The 17,902-nt window shown below is 33.8% G+C and overlaps 1 protein-coding gene across 2 annotated transcripts in view; it reads right to left on the bottom strand.

Moving 5' to 3' along the window:
• Positions 1-17,367, bottom strand: part of LOC119638248 (putative ferric-chelate reductase 1 homolog) — a 29,763-nt gene extending 12,396 nt beyond the window's left edge. Inside the window, exon 1 of one of the 2 annotated variants that reach the window (XM_038034917.1) lies at positions 17,158-17,367. The gene's annotated coding sequence lies outside the window, so the exon portion shown is untranslated. The remainder of the gene's footprint in view (positions 1-17,157) is intronic. The other variant, XM_038034918.1, reaches the window with a different exon arrangement.
• Between the last annotated feature and the right edge of the window lie 535 nt (positions 17,368-17,902).

The following is a 17,902-nucleotide window of genomic DNA, read 5'->3' as shown; positions in this document are numbered from 1 at the left end:
TAATCCAACGGAAGCAAAATACGATGGTAGAGCTACTGCAGAACCCCAGAGCATTTTTGTACGATGTAGGAAAGACATAAGCAGCGAAAGGAGTGATTTGTTGCTAAAAGATAAGAAAAGACATTTTCGAGACATATCGTCATGGACGCTAATATAGAGTTGATGCAGGCTAACCATGAACACGCAGAAGGTAAAACCAAGTCACAATACCCTGTGTTTAGGGGCATAGGCGGCCATGACTACGAAATCTACCAGTAAAAACCGATAACATTAAGGCAAGTATTAGAGGAAGAGAAACGACCACAATATGCCGGTGCTTGACGATATATTGCAAGCCTCGTTGAGAAACAATTAACTGAATTTGAATACAATAAAGCATCCTTTTTTATTCACAAAAAGCTCAAATATTTGAATCACTTTTTATCGCAAAAATCGAAAAGATGGAAAGTGCGTGCGCCAAATAAAAAAAAGAAAAAGTTTTAAAAAAGTAGTCAGGGCTTATTTATAGAACCAGTATGTGGCCATCCTTCAGTGATGGAAATAAAAACTTCATGTGACGATGAAGGGACTAACATCCATTCTCTAATATTAGATGAAATTAAATTTAGTAGTCTGTGTTACATATATATATATATATGTATATATAATAGAAAAATTGGTGCGATTTTGATTATACAGACGGCATTTTCGCGTGACTCTTCAAACTTGATTTTGCTGTGAACTCAAATTGAAGGAAACCATTTTTTCTCTTCTTATCATAATGAATTTTGTTAATGAATGTTATCTAATAAAAGCACATACATACTTGTGAGTACACGTACAAACATTGCTTATATGTAAGTGACAATAAAATCTATGTATATTTTTCCTTATCTACGAACAAAAGTGCACATGTGCTTATGCTTGTCTTCTACATTAATTGAAAATTTTTTACAATCACAAAGATGTGTGAATAAATAACATACGGTGAGAGCAATATTTCTTTCTTATATATTGTGAACGATTAAAAATCCAATCTAAAACGCATTCACTTGCACTCATATGATTATGTAGTAATTTCTCATTAAAAAAAAAGAAGGCAAGCTTAAGCGGGAAATTACGTTAAGCGTGTAAGAATATCATAGAATGTGTAAAACTATGTTTATCTGCTATTTTCGCATTTTAACGTTTAACGGTTTATGGGAATTTAACAGTGGCTAGGTAAAAGCTCGTTTGCAGGACAATTTATGTTCTAGTAAAATAAAACCGGGAATGAAAAAGGCTTTACGTCACGATTCCTCAATCATATTAGGTGACTGTTGCGACCCAATTGCAAGCGTATTTTGCGATATACATAGTACAGTGGTCGGGTACTTTGACAGCGGGCTCGTCTATGAAATCTCCCAGCACTTCCTTGAGCATTAAGTTACAATATGTCTATAACTATAGAGGGACGTACTATGCCTAATAGTCCAGCGAGACGCTGAGTTTTGCTTTGCACCAGCACTGCCGATTTTTACTTAACCTTAGGCCACCAGATCCGCATTCTGGTTGCACAGGTCAGCATAGGCACGATAAAGCGAATGAATAATATTAGGGTTTACACCCGATGTTTTACGGAATAAATGTTCACAGGCAAAAAGAGCTTCAGTACTTTCTCTGTTAGCTGTTTCATGTGAGGATTTCAAGTTAGGGTTTTGTCAAATATGATAACCAAATAATTCACTCCAACGTCTTTCATGAGTACGTTACTCAATGCAAGTTTTCCATTTCTAAATAAAGAAACAAGTGTCGTTTTCTGAAGGTCTTTGCCTTGGCACCAACTTTGATTTATACACAGGGTTTTTTGCATTTGCTCGGTTACTGTTTGCTCCTACCAGCCCACCACGGCTGTTGCTAAGTCGTTTGTTCTAATTCCACGATGTTCTAGTTTCTCCAGCAGCTCGTCCATAGCTAAGATGCAGATTAGAACAGAGAAGCTCTCCCCCTTGAAGGCAGTCTCTAGTGGCTGCAATACTTAATGCCATAACTGCTGTCTCGGTCGTAATGCATCTGGAATTCAATGTGGTTGATATCCAATTGGTAATCATGTAACAGAATTGTAAGGAGATACAATATAAAAGCACATCAATAAGAGAATTGTTATCGCTGAACCTTTAGAATTACGTTTCAGTTCTAACCAATCAATCTCAATGCAAATATGCAGCAGGTTTCCTAAGTGAATCCGTTTATTTTTTTATTCTTGAAGATTAAAGCATTTTGTACGCGATAGCATTATAGAGTGCCTCTTTCCTGCAAGTTGAAGTCAAAGACGTGGAAATCTAGGTCATCTTGTCATTTATAAAATATTTTTTAGAGGGACAACAAACGATTAATGCCGTTCTTCGACTTTAAAAATGGGGGTTTTTGGTGATAAATCATTATAAAGATGTGAAATCCCTGGAATGAGACACGGCTCACCGCTGTGCTTCACACATTTATTCATATAAAAACTTTTCAAGTTAAGACCTTATATTGAATGTGATCGAAAAAGTTGGCCGATCCGAACCATTTTCAATAGCGCTCGTCCTTCAGCTAAAGCAGCAAGTTTCATCAAAATATCTCGAAAATTGAGACCAGTCGGCTGAACACAAGAAAACAATATGGACGGACGGACAGAGAAGCGTAGATCGATGCCGAAAGTGATTCTCTGTCGACGGTTATAATAGGTCGGTGTGCCCGAAGTCCTTCTGGTTGTTGCATACATTCGCACAAACTACATATACTTTTGTACCATAAGTGGTGTAGGGTATAAGAATTATGTTCACATAGCTTAGATACACATTAAAACATTTGCACTGAAAGGAAGAAAATACTTCAAATATAATTGTTTTCTTTTTTTTTTTTGCACAATTTTATTTGTGCCGGTAAACCCAAGCAGGTATTTAATGCCCGGCTTGAAGTATAACATTAATATGAGTCAACGAAACTCTAACGAATTTATGTGCGCTTATAATTAATGTGTTCGAAATAAATCTTTCTACTCTAATTACTACAATTATTACCAATTCATTAAAAAAATTGAATAATTATACAACGAAGGTTGCGTTTCGATTAAGATTATGTCAACAAAAAACAAAACCATTGCATTATTCAGGGTCGTAGATATTTCACATGTTTTTAATAAATGCTACCGTAAATAAAACGCTTAGTGAAACAGTTAAAACGCTTATGTCGAACGATTATACCTATATATATACAAAGTCGTCGCACGCCTTATATAGAAACTACTTTCTTCGGGTGAAGCTGGGGAAAAAAACTTCTGTTCACCCATAAAAATCAATTAAGATGACACTATTATGGGATCAGACGCGCAGATGGACACAACATACCGTATTTCGATGATCGCGCTATGCTCAAGAATTTCTATGTTGAGTCATGGAATAAATTCATGACGTTTTTTCTCATGTGTTTTGAAGGTGAAAACCACTGCTACGTTCGTTAATTCATTAAAAAGTAATTGTGACTTGAATATAAGCAAAAATACTGTAGGGGGACACGGCCCTCTTTCCAGGTTCATTTAATACAGTCATTTGTATAAGAACTTTTCAAAATCAAAACGCAATATGGTAAGTGATCGAAAAAGTAGTCCAAACCGAACCATTTTTAATAGCGTTCGTTCTTCGTGTATCCAGTTCATCAAAATATGTCGAAAATTGTAGCTTGTAGGTTGAACACAACAGGACCAGGCGGGCAGACGGAGGGACAGATAAGCTTAGATCTATTTAAAAAGTGACCCAGACTCACTTCGATTGCTATAATGAAACGCGAGTCTATGCTAAGTGCTTCCGTGTGTTCCATACATGCGCACAAACCTCATATGACAAGCTGTATGATGAGCTGAAAGATTATTCAAGAGATTTGTAAAAAAAACAAAATGATTCAGTTTTTCGTTCAGTAATCCCGAAAATTTTATAGCGTTGGCGTAAACGCTCTACTGCAAAAATTGGAAAAAGTTGTCGATCAAGACGGCAAAAGGTTGATTTAATAAAAACAAAAGTTCATTTAACATCAGTAACAGCAAAATGAATTTGAGTTTTAAGCAAAAACGCCACGATCTTCTTCCCGCTGTTTCATTTTATGACGTCTCTTACATATGTATAGGTCTGTGCACACCGACAATCATTCGATGCCGGATATGAAGAGAAGAAAAAGAACAAAATTCAGAAAAGTCATTTCAAGGTTAAGAAATTGGAGAAGTAATGCTTCAACTTGACATTAACCAGACAAATGGGCTTTTGCAGAATCATGACTCATGCAGTCCACTTTAGCTATTACTTGCATAATTTTTACTTAATTCGTCAGTAACATTTAGAAAAGTATTCATTCTCTCCACAGTCAATATAATTAATATATTTTATTTCTCTTAATTGTACACTCGATAGGATATATCCCAAGCTTGTTATTCTGCTTGCAATATTCAGAAATGGAGAAAAGGAATTTTATGAAAGGCGCTTAAATTCTTACTGAGTGAAAAAAATCCGTTTCCGTCTATCCGTCCCGATACTTCAGAAATTTCCACCAGGATTTAATACATATATTAATCTTATGCGATTTTTATTGTTTCAAGTGAATCAAAAAACAAAAAAAAATCCTAGTTTTGAAACAATCATTTCTATTAATCCATTCACCTTTCCATTTAAATCTAATATAGAGTATAAAAAATCAAAATATGACTTCATACAATCGCATACATGTTCGAGTTGTTTTTTATTTCATTTATTTCAAGTTTTGCTCAAGTTCAATGCATTAAAGATCATATACGTATGCGTATGAATGCACATTAACACATGACCACTAATCGAATTGTTAACGTAGAGAATAATAAACCGGTTTTCATGTCATGACATAACAACGTATACATGTGTTCTTTAAGCAGGGAAAATAAACAAAAACAAAAATTGCGTACTCTATTTTGGGAGCAAATATTGCAACTCTGTGTGAATTGTTCCCGTATAATCATTTTGGAGGATTGGTATAATCATTGCACAGTAATTCAATAGTTAGGAGCTTTAATTGATTTGAAGATAGGGTTTTACTTTAAGCTATGAAACTTGCTCATAAAAGCAAACCCAAATCTGTTATTGTCACTGATAGTTCGTCTGTGTTAAAACTTTCAGGAATCCCTCCACTTCGAGCTGGGGATTATGGATTAAAAAGAAGAATTAAGGATCGGGTGGCTAAACTGGCTGCTTCTGCACTGTTTGGTACGAACGATGGCATAAAAAAGGTGGACCTTCAAAGATACCTTGGAGAGAAAGTTAAAGAGAAAATTATTGAAACAAGTCTACAATGCTATTATCGGCACTACTCCTAACTCTTGTAACTCTCAACCAACCGGCTTGGCCATGCAATTAAGATCCAATGGATCTTAAAGAAGTCTTCTCTCTTTCTCTCTCTCTCTCTCTCTCTCTCTCTCTCTCTCTCTTAAAGTTGCAAGAGCAAGTTTTATCGCAAAATGTTGAAACTTCTACCTTTTTCTCTATAACGGCGCTTCAAAATAAACCGTTATAAGGGGAGTGGTCGAAAAGGTGGACTGATCTGAACTATTTTCAACATCGTTCGTCCTTGGGTCAGTGTACCAAATTTCAGCAACATATCTCAAAAATTGGGACCTTTAGATTGAACAAATTTACATGGACAGACCAAAGACATACGGAAAGAAAGGCCACTGGTTCTGAATAGATCGGTATAACAAAAGATGGGTCTAACTTAGGCCATACATATTTCCGCAACGCTGTCCCAGAACTGGTGTAAGGTGTAAATCGTTCTGTATCGATCGTTGCCAAAAAAGGTGGGTCTATCTTAAGTCCTTCTGAGTGTTATGTCCGGCCATAGTTGATGTAAGGTATAGTGATTATAATTATTGAGTTACGTAGGACCGCCTATCTATGGTTTGCTGTTGGAGCGATAGCAAAATATCTGATATACAAATTTGTAACTCACACATTGCACATATTACGGTTCAATTTTGTTGACTGATTGTTTGAAGGGTCGGGATGAAAATGCTTCCGATGAAACAGCCATAAGTAAAGAAACTCTATAAAACCATTAAAAACTGCCCTAAAGCGAATATTGCTTTTGGATTTTTACTAATTAATTTCGCCAGATTTGCAGATTGTAATTTTCCTTTCAGTTTTATGAGAGAGTTTCAAATGTCTTGCAGGTGTAGTTGTTCGGAGAAAAACTAATTAAAATCGCTTCGTTAATATTGTCACTTTGGTTTTATTGTAGACAATCGGTCAGATCTACAAGCAGGATTGACGAAAATGATTTAAAGTTTCACGCTTATTACACTAAAAAAAATAAGTTTTCTTCTTGTGAATATACGTAAAGTAAGAAGTCTTTGCCTAATATTTTTTTGCAAGTTTATATTTCACAAGGCTGGTAGCACAAGGCATATTAAATTTGGGCAATTTCTATCTGCAGAAAAATTTTCATTTCTCTTGTGCTTTTCCGTTCGTCCGTTGTTCCATTTCTACAAAAGTAGCTGAGTCTTGTCTATCTGTTTGCTAAAATGCGTAGAGTTTTTCCTTACCGACGAATGCATGGATCTAGTACAGCGTTTAAATTATTCAAAAGCATTGTAGAAACTCGTCATCAAATCTGTGCTTTGAAAAACTTTTTATTCATTTACTATGAATAAACTTAAGTCTCCAGCAGTTAACCGCTTGGTCGCGCTGAATGCAACTTAAAAAAAGCAAAAAAAGGGAACGAAACAGTAAAACGACTTACACATCATTGTCAATCTATTGTGTGAACAAAGTCTTGGGAAAGTCTCAGAGAGTAACTAATACTAAAATATATTATTTTTAACGATTACAAGTTCTCAACAAATGCGAATTTCAAATGAAAATCTTATCATTTCAATTAAATATTCTGGCATATTGTTCGGATAGGAATAAAAACAATTTTGTTTAGAACAATTGCCGTAATTTGCACATAAAGATAAAATATTTCAATTCTATATTAATAAATTTGAAACCCACGTAAAGCGATGTATTAAGTTAGTCACATATTTTTAGCTTACACCACATCGATTCGATTAAGCTATGTCCCTCGCTAAACCACAAAAAAACAAATTTTTGAGATAGTATCTTTGATGAAGCTAAAGTTAAGAATGCTATAATCGGATAATATCGACCACTTTTATACCTTACACTGCTTCTGGTACAGGCGATAGTAAGCTAGTGCGGACGTATATAACGTTCAGGGCTTCGTATGGACCCGCCTTTTATTATATCGATCGCTTGTCTGCCCATCTGTCTCTCTGATGTGTATTTGTGTTCAAATTATAGGCCGCAATTTTTGAGATATTTTGATGAAAGTCGGTACTTTGACGTGCTTTGACGCAAGGGCGAGCGCTATTTAAAATGCTTTGCATCGGTCTACTTTTTCAACCGCTCCACACATAACGTCCTGTTTTGAAAAGCCATTATACGGAAATAAACTGTAATTTTCAAAATTTCTCGAGAAAAGTGGATAGTAATAGCATTTCGGCATTTTAAATTGGCGTGCATATTTTGGACCGGCTGGAACATTTTCTCAACTTGTGCTCATATAACCGTTCCTACAAAAACGGAATCTTTTCATGGTGAAAATTAGTTCATAATAGTAAGTTAACGTTGAAAATACTCTACCTCATTTGGACTAGGTGAGTCTTTATATTCGATACCGCCGCATATAAAAGCTCTCAGGAAATGTAAACCCTTGTATGCCAAAAAATTTAATTTATAATGAAAATTGGTTCGTGATAGTAGTGGTTCGACATAAAAATTACGTGGACACAATTTGAACCACACCACTCCATATAAAATTTTTCCTAAGTAGTAAGCCCTTCGAAAAAAGGTTTAAATTTTAGTATTTTATGATGAAAATTGGTCTATAATAGCCAATTAACCAAAAAAAAAAAACTTTAGGGGTTTTTACCATATAGGTCTATTTATTAGATCCTAACATACCTAACCTAAGGCATTGATATTCCTTACATTTTATTATGCTTATTATTTTATTATTATTTTGATTGGCTTTAAAGGTAACCAAAGAGACAATATAAGTGGGTACTCCAAGAACTAGGTGCTGAGAGAAATTAATGTTGCATTAGGACTTCAAAAAGCTAGCGGAGAACGGCCGGAGTTGGGAGAAGGCAAAAACGCAGTTGGCGTGAGTGAAATTTCTATTGAAAACGAATCGGAAGAAGTGAAAAGTAAAGTGAGTCGAGATGAAGTCGGCAAAGTGAATAATCCGGGAAATTCGCTTGTTTCTGCTGGTTTTCAAACAGCGAATGGTAAAAAAAATCTCCATATCGAAAAAAAGCCAAATATCCGTACACAATATTCTAAGAGAATTTCAAGACAATTTGCAGGAAACGAATTATGAAACTGAACTAAAAGACATAAAAGTATATAAAATGTAATTAAACAGTCTTAAACAGTCTTAAAGAGTTGTAAACAGTTGTAAACACTTTGTTAAAATAGCGAAATTCCGGATCGAAAATATATAAAATGCAAGCCCTTATATAAAGAGAGTATAATTTCTAGTTTTCTATGCCGGAAACTAAAAAATAGTAAAACTTTTGGGAAGTAAATTATGCTTGTTAAATTTTGATCACGTCATAAGATGCAACCGTCATCCTCCTATATGCCGGCCTTGCATGAAAATAATGTATAGGTTTTAGTATCTTATTATCGAAATGAGCGAAAAATAATGCTGAGCGAAGTAGCGTAGAGTATCTAAGGCTCGGCTTTGCCAGACTAAAATATTCTTACTTGTTTTATATTCCAGTATTTTATCAACATGTTCGCAAAAGCTTTGTAGAGTCAAAGGTCTTTTAAAAAGTATCTAAAACTGAATAAAACGTTTAGCTGATGTCAGCGTTGATTGGTTTGATTGACACAATTCCTGATCTAGGGCAAAATCAATTATTGATTATAAAATTACTTCGACAAGAAATTCTTTACACTTGTTTTTATGTTTCTAGATGCGCCCAAGTTGCGTATAGACCAAGGATATGTTTACTTACTCCATACTCCATCTTTAAATCCTAAGATTCAAATTGATTCCCTTAGTTTTGTATTATACCTTCTGAAACTAATTTCCAATTATTTCTTCTCTACATTTGACAAATCTTGCTTTACTTGTCTAGTGCTTATCTTTACAAATGGACATATGATCGGACGGTCATGCTTAAGCGCATTCCGAATTTGAAATCGGCAAACAATTTATGTGGGGTTTTCGAAGCTTGTTCCTGCGCAAAATTGAAGAAATTGCAAAAAGGGTAAATTTTGTTACACTATAATGTTGGGTAAGCATGGACGATTTTTGCACAGATACTACAGCATTGGCCTTGGAGTGTACGTTAAAATTTCTGTACATTTATCTGCTGTAATTTATGAATGTAATGAACAAAGAACCGATTTCTTATTCCATCTAAAAAGAACAGACGTTCTCACTTCATCTAGTACTGTAGGCGTGTCTTTCGATTGATTTGGACCATTTCCAAGAAATTCTAATATTCGATAGCTTAATTTTTACAGCAGACATTATAAAGGTGGACAAGAATACATGTACTTTTGCGGGGCCTCTGAAGTTTCCTTCTTTCTTCCAAACATTTTGACCGAATGAATGTACCTAGTTTGAGAGCTTGACAGCTGACTGTTCAGGGTTAGTAAAAATAGAATTTTTTTGAATGATCGGAATGTTGATTTAACTTGTGTGTGTGTAACGCATGTGATACAGCGTCACCTGTAGGCCCCGGTGTACCCGGTATGCTATTCAACACACAGTCTTCCAAAAGAAATAATTTTAGTTAAAAAAAGGACAACACTGTTTTCTTCAGTTCAGCAAACTGCCAAAAAGTTCGTGTTATGTCAATTTTGATGAACTATGCAAACAAAACGAAAGTTACGACCACATTTCTAAAAACTTTCCGACATTACCTTTTTTAGATAAGTGATATTTTATTACGCGATAAAGATTAGCAGTAAATATGGCAACCAGTACCAGTTTACCGCATCATACATTACGTAGTTATGCTGTAGTTGCTTAAAGGGTCAATAATTTCACTTTTCATTTCTTCGATTTTTAGTTGAAAAGCATTTTTTCTTTTTTTTTTTTTTGGTATTCCTTATCATGATAACTTTTTAAAGTGAAATTTTTACAAAAATAAAATCATAAAAATTTCACCTTTTCCCCTCTTTAAGTTTTTTCGTTTCTTAATTGTTTTGCATACTGTTTTTTTTTTTTTTTTTAAAGTAAAATAAAAAATGACTAATTATATAAAAATTAATACTAATGATTTATATGTATTTGCTTGCGTGGGCCTCAAAAAACAAAATTTTTTTTGTCTTCCTTTTTGAACAATTTGGAATAATTTGAACGTGAGACTAAATACATGCTAAACACTATTTTGACACAGTTGGCAAGATAGCGATAAAAATAAAAAAAAAATTTTAACAAATAAAGAAGTCACTGAGAAAGTGATATTCACCTTGAATACCACATTTGAATAATCGTATAAGCTTTCCTAATTTTTTAAACGTGACGTACGTTGTTAGGCAAATATACAGATTTGATAAACTTTGCGTCATAGGTTCTAAGTTATGATTTCCAAAAATTTTCAGTATCTTCGAGTTCTTTTATATATATACATTGCGAGTCGGCTGATTTTGTAATCTGATTTGAAAGAGATAACTCATGTACGGATCGAGCAGAAGTACCAGAGAAAAACATAAGTTAACGGAGCAATTGAAGGGTGAATAGATATATGACAGGTGGGTAAAAGAAGGCAGAGGTATTTAGATATACACTGTTAAATCAAGTTAGTATACCTTACTTTATATAGCATATTTTTTAAGCATTACCTAAGGATGAGAGAAATATTCGTTTTGTCAAAACGTTTGCAACGCCCGGAAGAAAGCTTCAGTGACTCTCAAGTATAATATATATTCTTCATCGGCATAAAATTCCGGATCGAGTTAAGAACGTCCGTCTATCCGTCTGTGTAAAATCTGTTATAAACATTCTCCTCACCGCAAAAATGCGCTTACACTAAGAACGCGTAAACCGAGAACACTTGGTTTATTAAAAGAAATATTCTATGGCCGTACAAAAATGACAAAAACTGACCAAGTCTACGCAATATATACAGTATACAAAATGTAATTTGTTTTATATATAACTAGCAAGTTTCAAAAACCCCATGAAGTATATAAATTGCTCGCCAGTTTCAATAAGCCTAATAATAAGGAATAAGCCTAAGCGTGTCCATCTGTCCGTCTGCGCAACTTTGTAATATCGTTTTCGACAACGAAGACATCGACTGCAAATTTGCAAAACTATTTGATAGTGACTAAAATTTCAAAGTAGATGTCCACAACGCCCACATGCCAGCCCGACAAACACTCAGAGCACTTAGCTTTCCCTGTTCTTACTCGTTACTCGTAAACCATATAAATTTTCACTTTTACTCTCAAAACAGAAAAATTCATCCTCACTCACCCAATATTATTCGTTTTTTTTTAGCCTTTTCTAAGATAATGGTGATGGGTATAAAAGATTGGATCCTTCATCGTTCAGGGAATGTCCCCTATAGGTGTAACACGATGATGGTTAGAAGGAAGCAAAGGAAAGAGAAGCGATCTGTCTGATAAAGTTATGTAGTTGCCGAGTATGACCTATCGCACTGAGATTTGAGCTCGCGAACATCGATTTGTTAGTCGCTACTCTTACCTACTTAGCTATGCGGCGATACTGTTCATTAATAAGTCTTTCGGGAATGCTTTGAACTCATTTCTACGGAATGTTGAAATTATTCCTCACATTGCACACTTCCACGACGTATATGTGGATTTGTAATCGTATTCCGAGCAGCATCATAGAGACGTCACAAGCTATCATTTTTTTTTTGTGATTTTTGCGACTTAATAATTTGGTTTTGTAATGAACGAATGAATGGCTATTGTTCCGAAATACCATATTTGAGACGAAGTCACAAGAAAAAACAGTCCTAGCTCTTATAGTTAGCGACGGGCCACAACGCCTGAATGCGATACTTAAACATACTTCTCAACAAATTAGTGATAAAAATTTGCAAATAAAAAGACGGTGTGATAAAAAACGTCCATGAAAAATGCCATATAAGTGAATACAATTACTTTTTAATTTAGTTGATTATGGCAGAAACTTTGCTTTTTGAAAGAAAACCGATTTAATTTGGCCTCTATTTTGGTATTCTCTTTATCTATAACTATGCGAGCTATTTGTGTTGGTTTTTTTTTGACAAAATTGTTTCTAATAGGGAACGTGTACACATATATATAATTCTATGTATAGAAAAAGCTTTCAACAGCTAATAATAAAAACGTAAACAGTTAGCTATGAACAAACAAAAAAAAAGGGCCCTCCTGTACTCGCTTCTCATCTAAAGGCATTAAAATAGGTAGCAGCCTTAAGTAATAGCAACATGCTATTGCTATTGATAATAAAACTGATCATAATAATCAAAATTGTAAAAGTGCAGAAGATATTTATTGTAAAATTTGTAAAGCTGCTATTAGATGAAAGAACTTTTAATAGTAAAGGACTAGTACGAATATTATAGTCGCTCAAGGCCGACCTTTTGTTACCTTACATTACTTTATCTAGACTGGTGCACTATTCGTCGAGAAAAATTGTAATAGTAAAGTATTAATGAAACAACATTACATACTCTAAACTACTAGCACAATTCTTCTTTTATTTTGTTCATTAAAATTTCAATTCAAAACCTTCACTCCGTTTCTATTTAAAGGCGTGTGTTTATAAAGAACTTAAGCTTTTTGTCATTGATCAGAATCCTTGCACAGCGCGACTTACAAAAAATAGATTTGTTAATATGGACCTAGTGTGGCTGTGTAATCTTACAAATTAGACCGTTGTTCCATATAAAGGCTTACTTTTCGTAGGAAAGATTACATCGGAAGAAAACATCGGCTTATCCGATCTACATTTCTCACATCAATTTAGAATGCGGAAATGCTATTACTCAGTGATTTTTGGGGAGAAGCTTTGAAAACCAAAATTTCCTTTCTTTTTCAAAAAAAGAGGTGTTCCACCGGAAGAGGCCGTAAAAATAGCCGGATCCAAACCTTTTACGATAGGGTTCGTCAGTGTGAGTCAAAATATTTCATTGTCTCAAATTTCCTCAAAAATTGCTTCCTGGAGGTCGAACACAAGAAAACAAGACGGAGAGATGGACAAACAAGCTTGGATAGAGTAAAAAAATGATTCTGAATCAATCGATGTAATGAAAGATGGATGAATCCTAAGCCGTTCTGGTTTTACGTATATGCGCACAAACTTAATATATACCAGTAGCATAAGTGATGTAGGGTATAAACCGCAAATCTGTTACTCATTGCTTTATGGTTTAGGTCAGAAATTTAAAAATATTTGACCTGTTGTTGCACACCAGAATATATACACATGAACATGCTTAAAAATATTTACACTGACCCAGTAAATAGCTTTGCGTGTCAATTAAAAACAAAAAGTTTATTTATTTTCATAGAAATTGATTAGAAAGAGTTAGGTATATATATGCATCCATAATGTATTAAAAATTGATTCGAAATATTGAGTAAAATACACATCCAGTTATCGTATCGTTTACGTATATATGTACGTAATATACCTTTGTAAGTCTGATGTGTTTAAGTTAGCACAAAAGTCTTTAGTTAAAAGTACACAGTGACGCATGAGCACATGATACATAACTTTATATGTATACATTTTTAGGATGAAAGTCATTCACAAAAAAAAATTTATCCAAAATTCTTTGTTAAACTCTTAATGTTCTTTTTACGTTCACTGTGATGGTTAACGTATAGTCATTAAGAATATATATTTTTTTAATATGCATGCGTCCTACAAAAAATGGGTTTTCCCAAATGCTCTCTCAGTCACATGTGTAGGCATTTCAATGGCATTAAACCGATGCATGCAGAACATTCATCATCGCATCCTATAAATTACTTATGGTTAACTGAAAAAATGCGTTTTAGAAAAATAATTACAAAAAAAGTTTCTTAGAAATTGTCGCACATATGTGTAACAAGTAAGAGGATTGTATTCAACTTAATTAAAAAACAAGTAAATACATTATACTCGGGCCAGGCCGGTCACTAGATATCCTACATCACTTCGCCTAGTACACCTGTCTACACATTATTTTCATGCAAATGCATACTTCACGAAAGTCGGTATATTGGAGGATGTCCAAAATGTTACGTAATGTGATCCAAATTTGGCAAACCTAATTTGCTTTCCAAAAATTCTATATATATAAATTTATGGAGTCATATAGAACTAGAGATTAGACCGTCTTCCCATATAAGGGTTTAATTTTCATGTTAATTTCTACACATGTTAGAGTCAAAAAAATAAGTCTACATTGTCCGTGTCGTTCATTTTTTTTGCTTAATCGCTACCAGGGACTAATTTTCATCCAAAAACATTAAAAATTAAACTTTTTTTTGATGCGGGTATTATTCGTGAGAAATCTTACACAGAATGGAGTCCAAGAAATATACCCATAAGGTCCAAATTTGGTTTCTATGTCGAATTACAATAATGAATAAACCTTAAGTCATCGGCCTTTCTGCATTTCTTTAGAATCCTTATATGCGCTGGCATTCAAAAAATAAACCCACGACGTCAAATTCGGCAAAGTTGATTTATTATTATGGGTCAATTTTAGAAAGGTCCCGTTGTCCTATGAACGGTTGTATGAGGGAGGGTTCAAAAAGCTGCCACAAATCGAAATACTGTTACTTAGCATTAAAGCTTGTTGATATACGAAATTTCGTCAAGATGCCTAAAAAATTGGGACTTAGCTTGAACAGAAAAATACATAGGCAAATATCAGACAGGCAGATGGACAAAGGGGCACACAAGCGTTTTCTTAAAATAATTCTGTATAGATGGATATATAAAAGTTAGGTCTATCTTAAGCCCCTCCGGGTGTTAAACAACTTAATGTACCCTGTGCCACAAGTGGTGTAAGTTGTAATGAATAAAAGAATGAAATCCCGTCGATATCATTTATTATATTGGATAAACGTGGACAATTTTTTCCATTTTCATTTGCGTAGTGCAATTAAGTTTCGAGTGGTTCTTTTGCTATCTTTAAAGCTTTGTTGAGAAAAATTTTTACAGTATATTTTACTCAAAATTTCGTTCAAAGTCCATCATTAGCTACTACTGTTTCTCATCTCCCCTTCTTAGAAAGATATATTTTCTGTCTAAAAATGTGTTAGTTTTAAAACAAATAGGGCTGACCACGCAACGTGTGGGATTGGTTTTTTCTTAACAGTGCAGCCAATGAGGTATTAAATAAAAGGCTTTGAGGAGTAGAACGCGACAAGCTAAATCTGTTAATTCTAAATTAACTATCGTGGGCGTTAACTTCGACGTAGTGGATTAATTTTTGACTAGTGTCTAATTCGGAACTCAAATTCACCTAAGCATGCTCATATGTCCGTCTATCCATCTGACAAACTGTTAGGTATCTGTGGCAAATATTTTCCCGTTCACAAGAAGAAGGATGACGGTGACGGGTATAAAAGATTCGGTCGCAGCCGAACATAATTTCCTTATCTTATCTTATTGATCTTTGTTCGATTTGTCTTGGCCATCTGTCTGTCTCTTTTTAGCGTTCCACGCCTTGAATTGATGAAAAATAGTTTAATATTTTTATATATTAGTTTAAAGTAGTAAAGTATTAGTTCAATATAAGTGTTCTTACTTGTCCTTATTTTAATTTGTTAAAGAATACGCAGAAGATATTTAGTTATTCTGTTAACTAAATTAAAAATTTATGAATATGTTCGTAACTGGGTCAAAACTATTTCAACTTCAATTAACAACGTTTCATGTGAATGACAAGTTTCGAAACATAAAATTACAACAATTATCTGTGTACGCGTATACATACATGTTAACTTTTTTTACTACCAGTCAATGCTTAACGACTTGGCAAAAGAATGTCACGTTCATTAATCCAGCAAACGATTTCATATCTATCTTTTTGAAAATGATGATAAGTAAAAACCATTTTTTGATTTTTATTAGAACGCCGAAACTAGGCAAGCCCTCTTAAAGGAAGTCCCCTTATACAGGGCAATATCTGATTAGTTCAATATCAGTGCTGCCTTCACTTTAAACAATGGTGAAGGCAACAGAAGTAGCGGAAAATCAAACCAATTAATTACAATGGTAATTTCATTATACATATCACATTAGATGGAGAAGTAAAACAAAAAGTCAACCATATTGTCGGACAAATACTTAATTGATCATATTAATATGCAGGCATCCGTTCCCGCATAGTCAGCCGTATCATAAAAGCTCATAATACAAAGTAAGCAAAGGAATCTTTCGCTACTACACATGGAATAGTTATCAATGCGATAAAAAAAAAAATTCATCGTTAATAAAAACATAAATTAAGCAAAAAAAATGTAAGCTTGTTTGTCGCATGCTACCCCATGCCAGCATGTAGCATATTCCAAGTTATGCAGGTGTTGTAAATAGTTTACAAACAAAAAAATATCTCCGTACAGGCGCGCATTTGACATCATTATGATGAATGAAGATTTCGAATTCAATAAATTAAGAAAAAAAAAAAAAGGAAAAGTATAGTAACGAGTTATTATAAATTTTGTTTTTTAATATGTATGAAAGTAAAACACAACAAATAGCTAAGGATTATCGATATTCATGAGAGGAAAAAAGAGCGGAGCGGGACATTTTTTGTATTTGGCATTTGTTTTTTTCTTTTCGCCTAAGCAACGTATTATCGCTTAAATAGCAATACGACCCAACCAGTTATTTGTTTACAGGCAGTCGGTATTTATTTGGCATCGTAGTTTCAACTGGTTAAAAATTAAACTTGATTTTTTTCTGTTTGTTATTTTTGTCTCGCCCTCTAGTTGTGTGGACATATAGGCAAAAACTGCATTCTTGCAAGTTTCACTTTTTCCAATACCAGCAACATCATCCAAGTTATTTTCTATATCAACAGTTTGGCGTACATTTATAATTTAATTTCTTAAATTATAAAAATTCTTTTTTTTCTCTTTCTTTCAAGTCACCACTCACTGTTTAATCGTTTGTTGTTATTGTTGAGGTTTGGAACACGTAGAATGCTTATTAAAAAATATTTTCATAGCATGTGCTTGACAAACTGATTTTAAACTTGTTTAACCGTTTTAAACCGTCATACACAACCTTTCTTTTTACTAGACCCGACTTAACTGAGCCACTAAACAGACTAAACAAACTAAAGGCTATATAACATTAAACTTGAAGCTTGTTACAACATTCAAACACATGTACACATTTAACCGTATTTAAAACCGTTTTCTTTTCCCTTTTTTTTTTGCTTCATATTTAATTTCTCTCTTAGTGCACTTAGCCGCACAGATAATGGTTGTTAACTCCCATTTTCATTTGATTTTTGTAGCTTATAATTCATTGTCTAATTAAAATATTTATTTATTATATTTTGACTAATATTCATGAAAAGAGTAAATGACTGATTGATTAAAAAAAGGTAAGAGTAAAAAGTTTTTAAAAATATTATTAAATACAATTAGCAAAGGTTTGAAACTTTGCTACCGATAGCCTACGAAGAGATACCATATACTTCGCATGCCTGCTTTGTGTGCATAAGAAAGAGGAAGCTATATATGATTACAATCAGTTATCAATTTAAGCGGTTAAAACCAAAAGCAGAAGAGAAAAATATATATATATAAAGTAACAGTAGTCAACAGTAGTCATGACAATGGCTTCATTATATTATTTAACGTTTTTTCATAGAATTTATATTAAATGTAAGGCA

Source organism: Glossina fuscipes, unplaced genomic scaffold (genome assembly GCF_014805625.2).
Source record: "Glossina fuscipes isolate IAEA_lab_2018 unplaced genomic scaffold, Yale_Gfus_2 86, whole genome shotgun sequence".
In the NCBI taxonomy this organism is placed as follows: Eukaryota; Metazoa; Arthropoda; class Insecta; order Diptera; family Glossinidae; genus Glossina; species Glossina fuscipes.
This window is presented reverse-complemented; position numbering and strand designations above follow the sequence as displayed.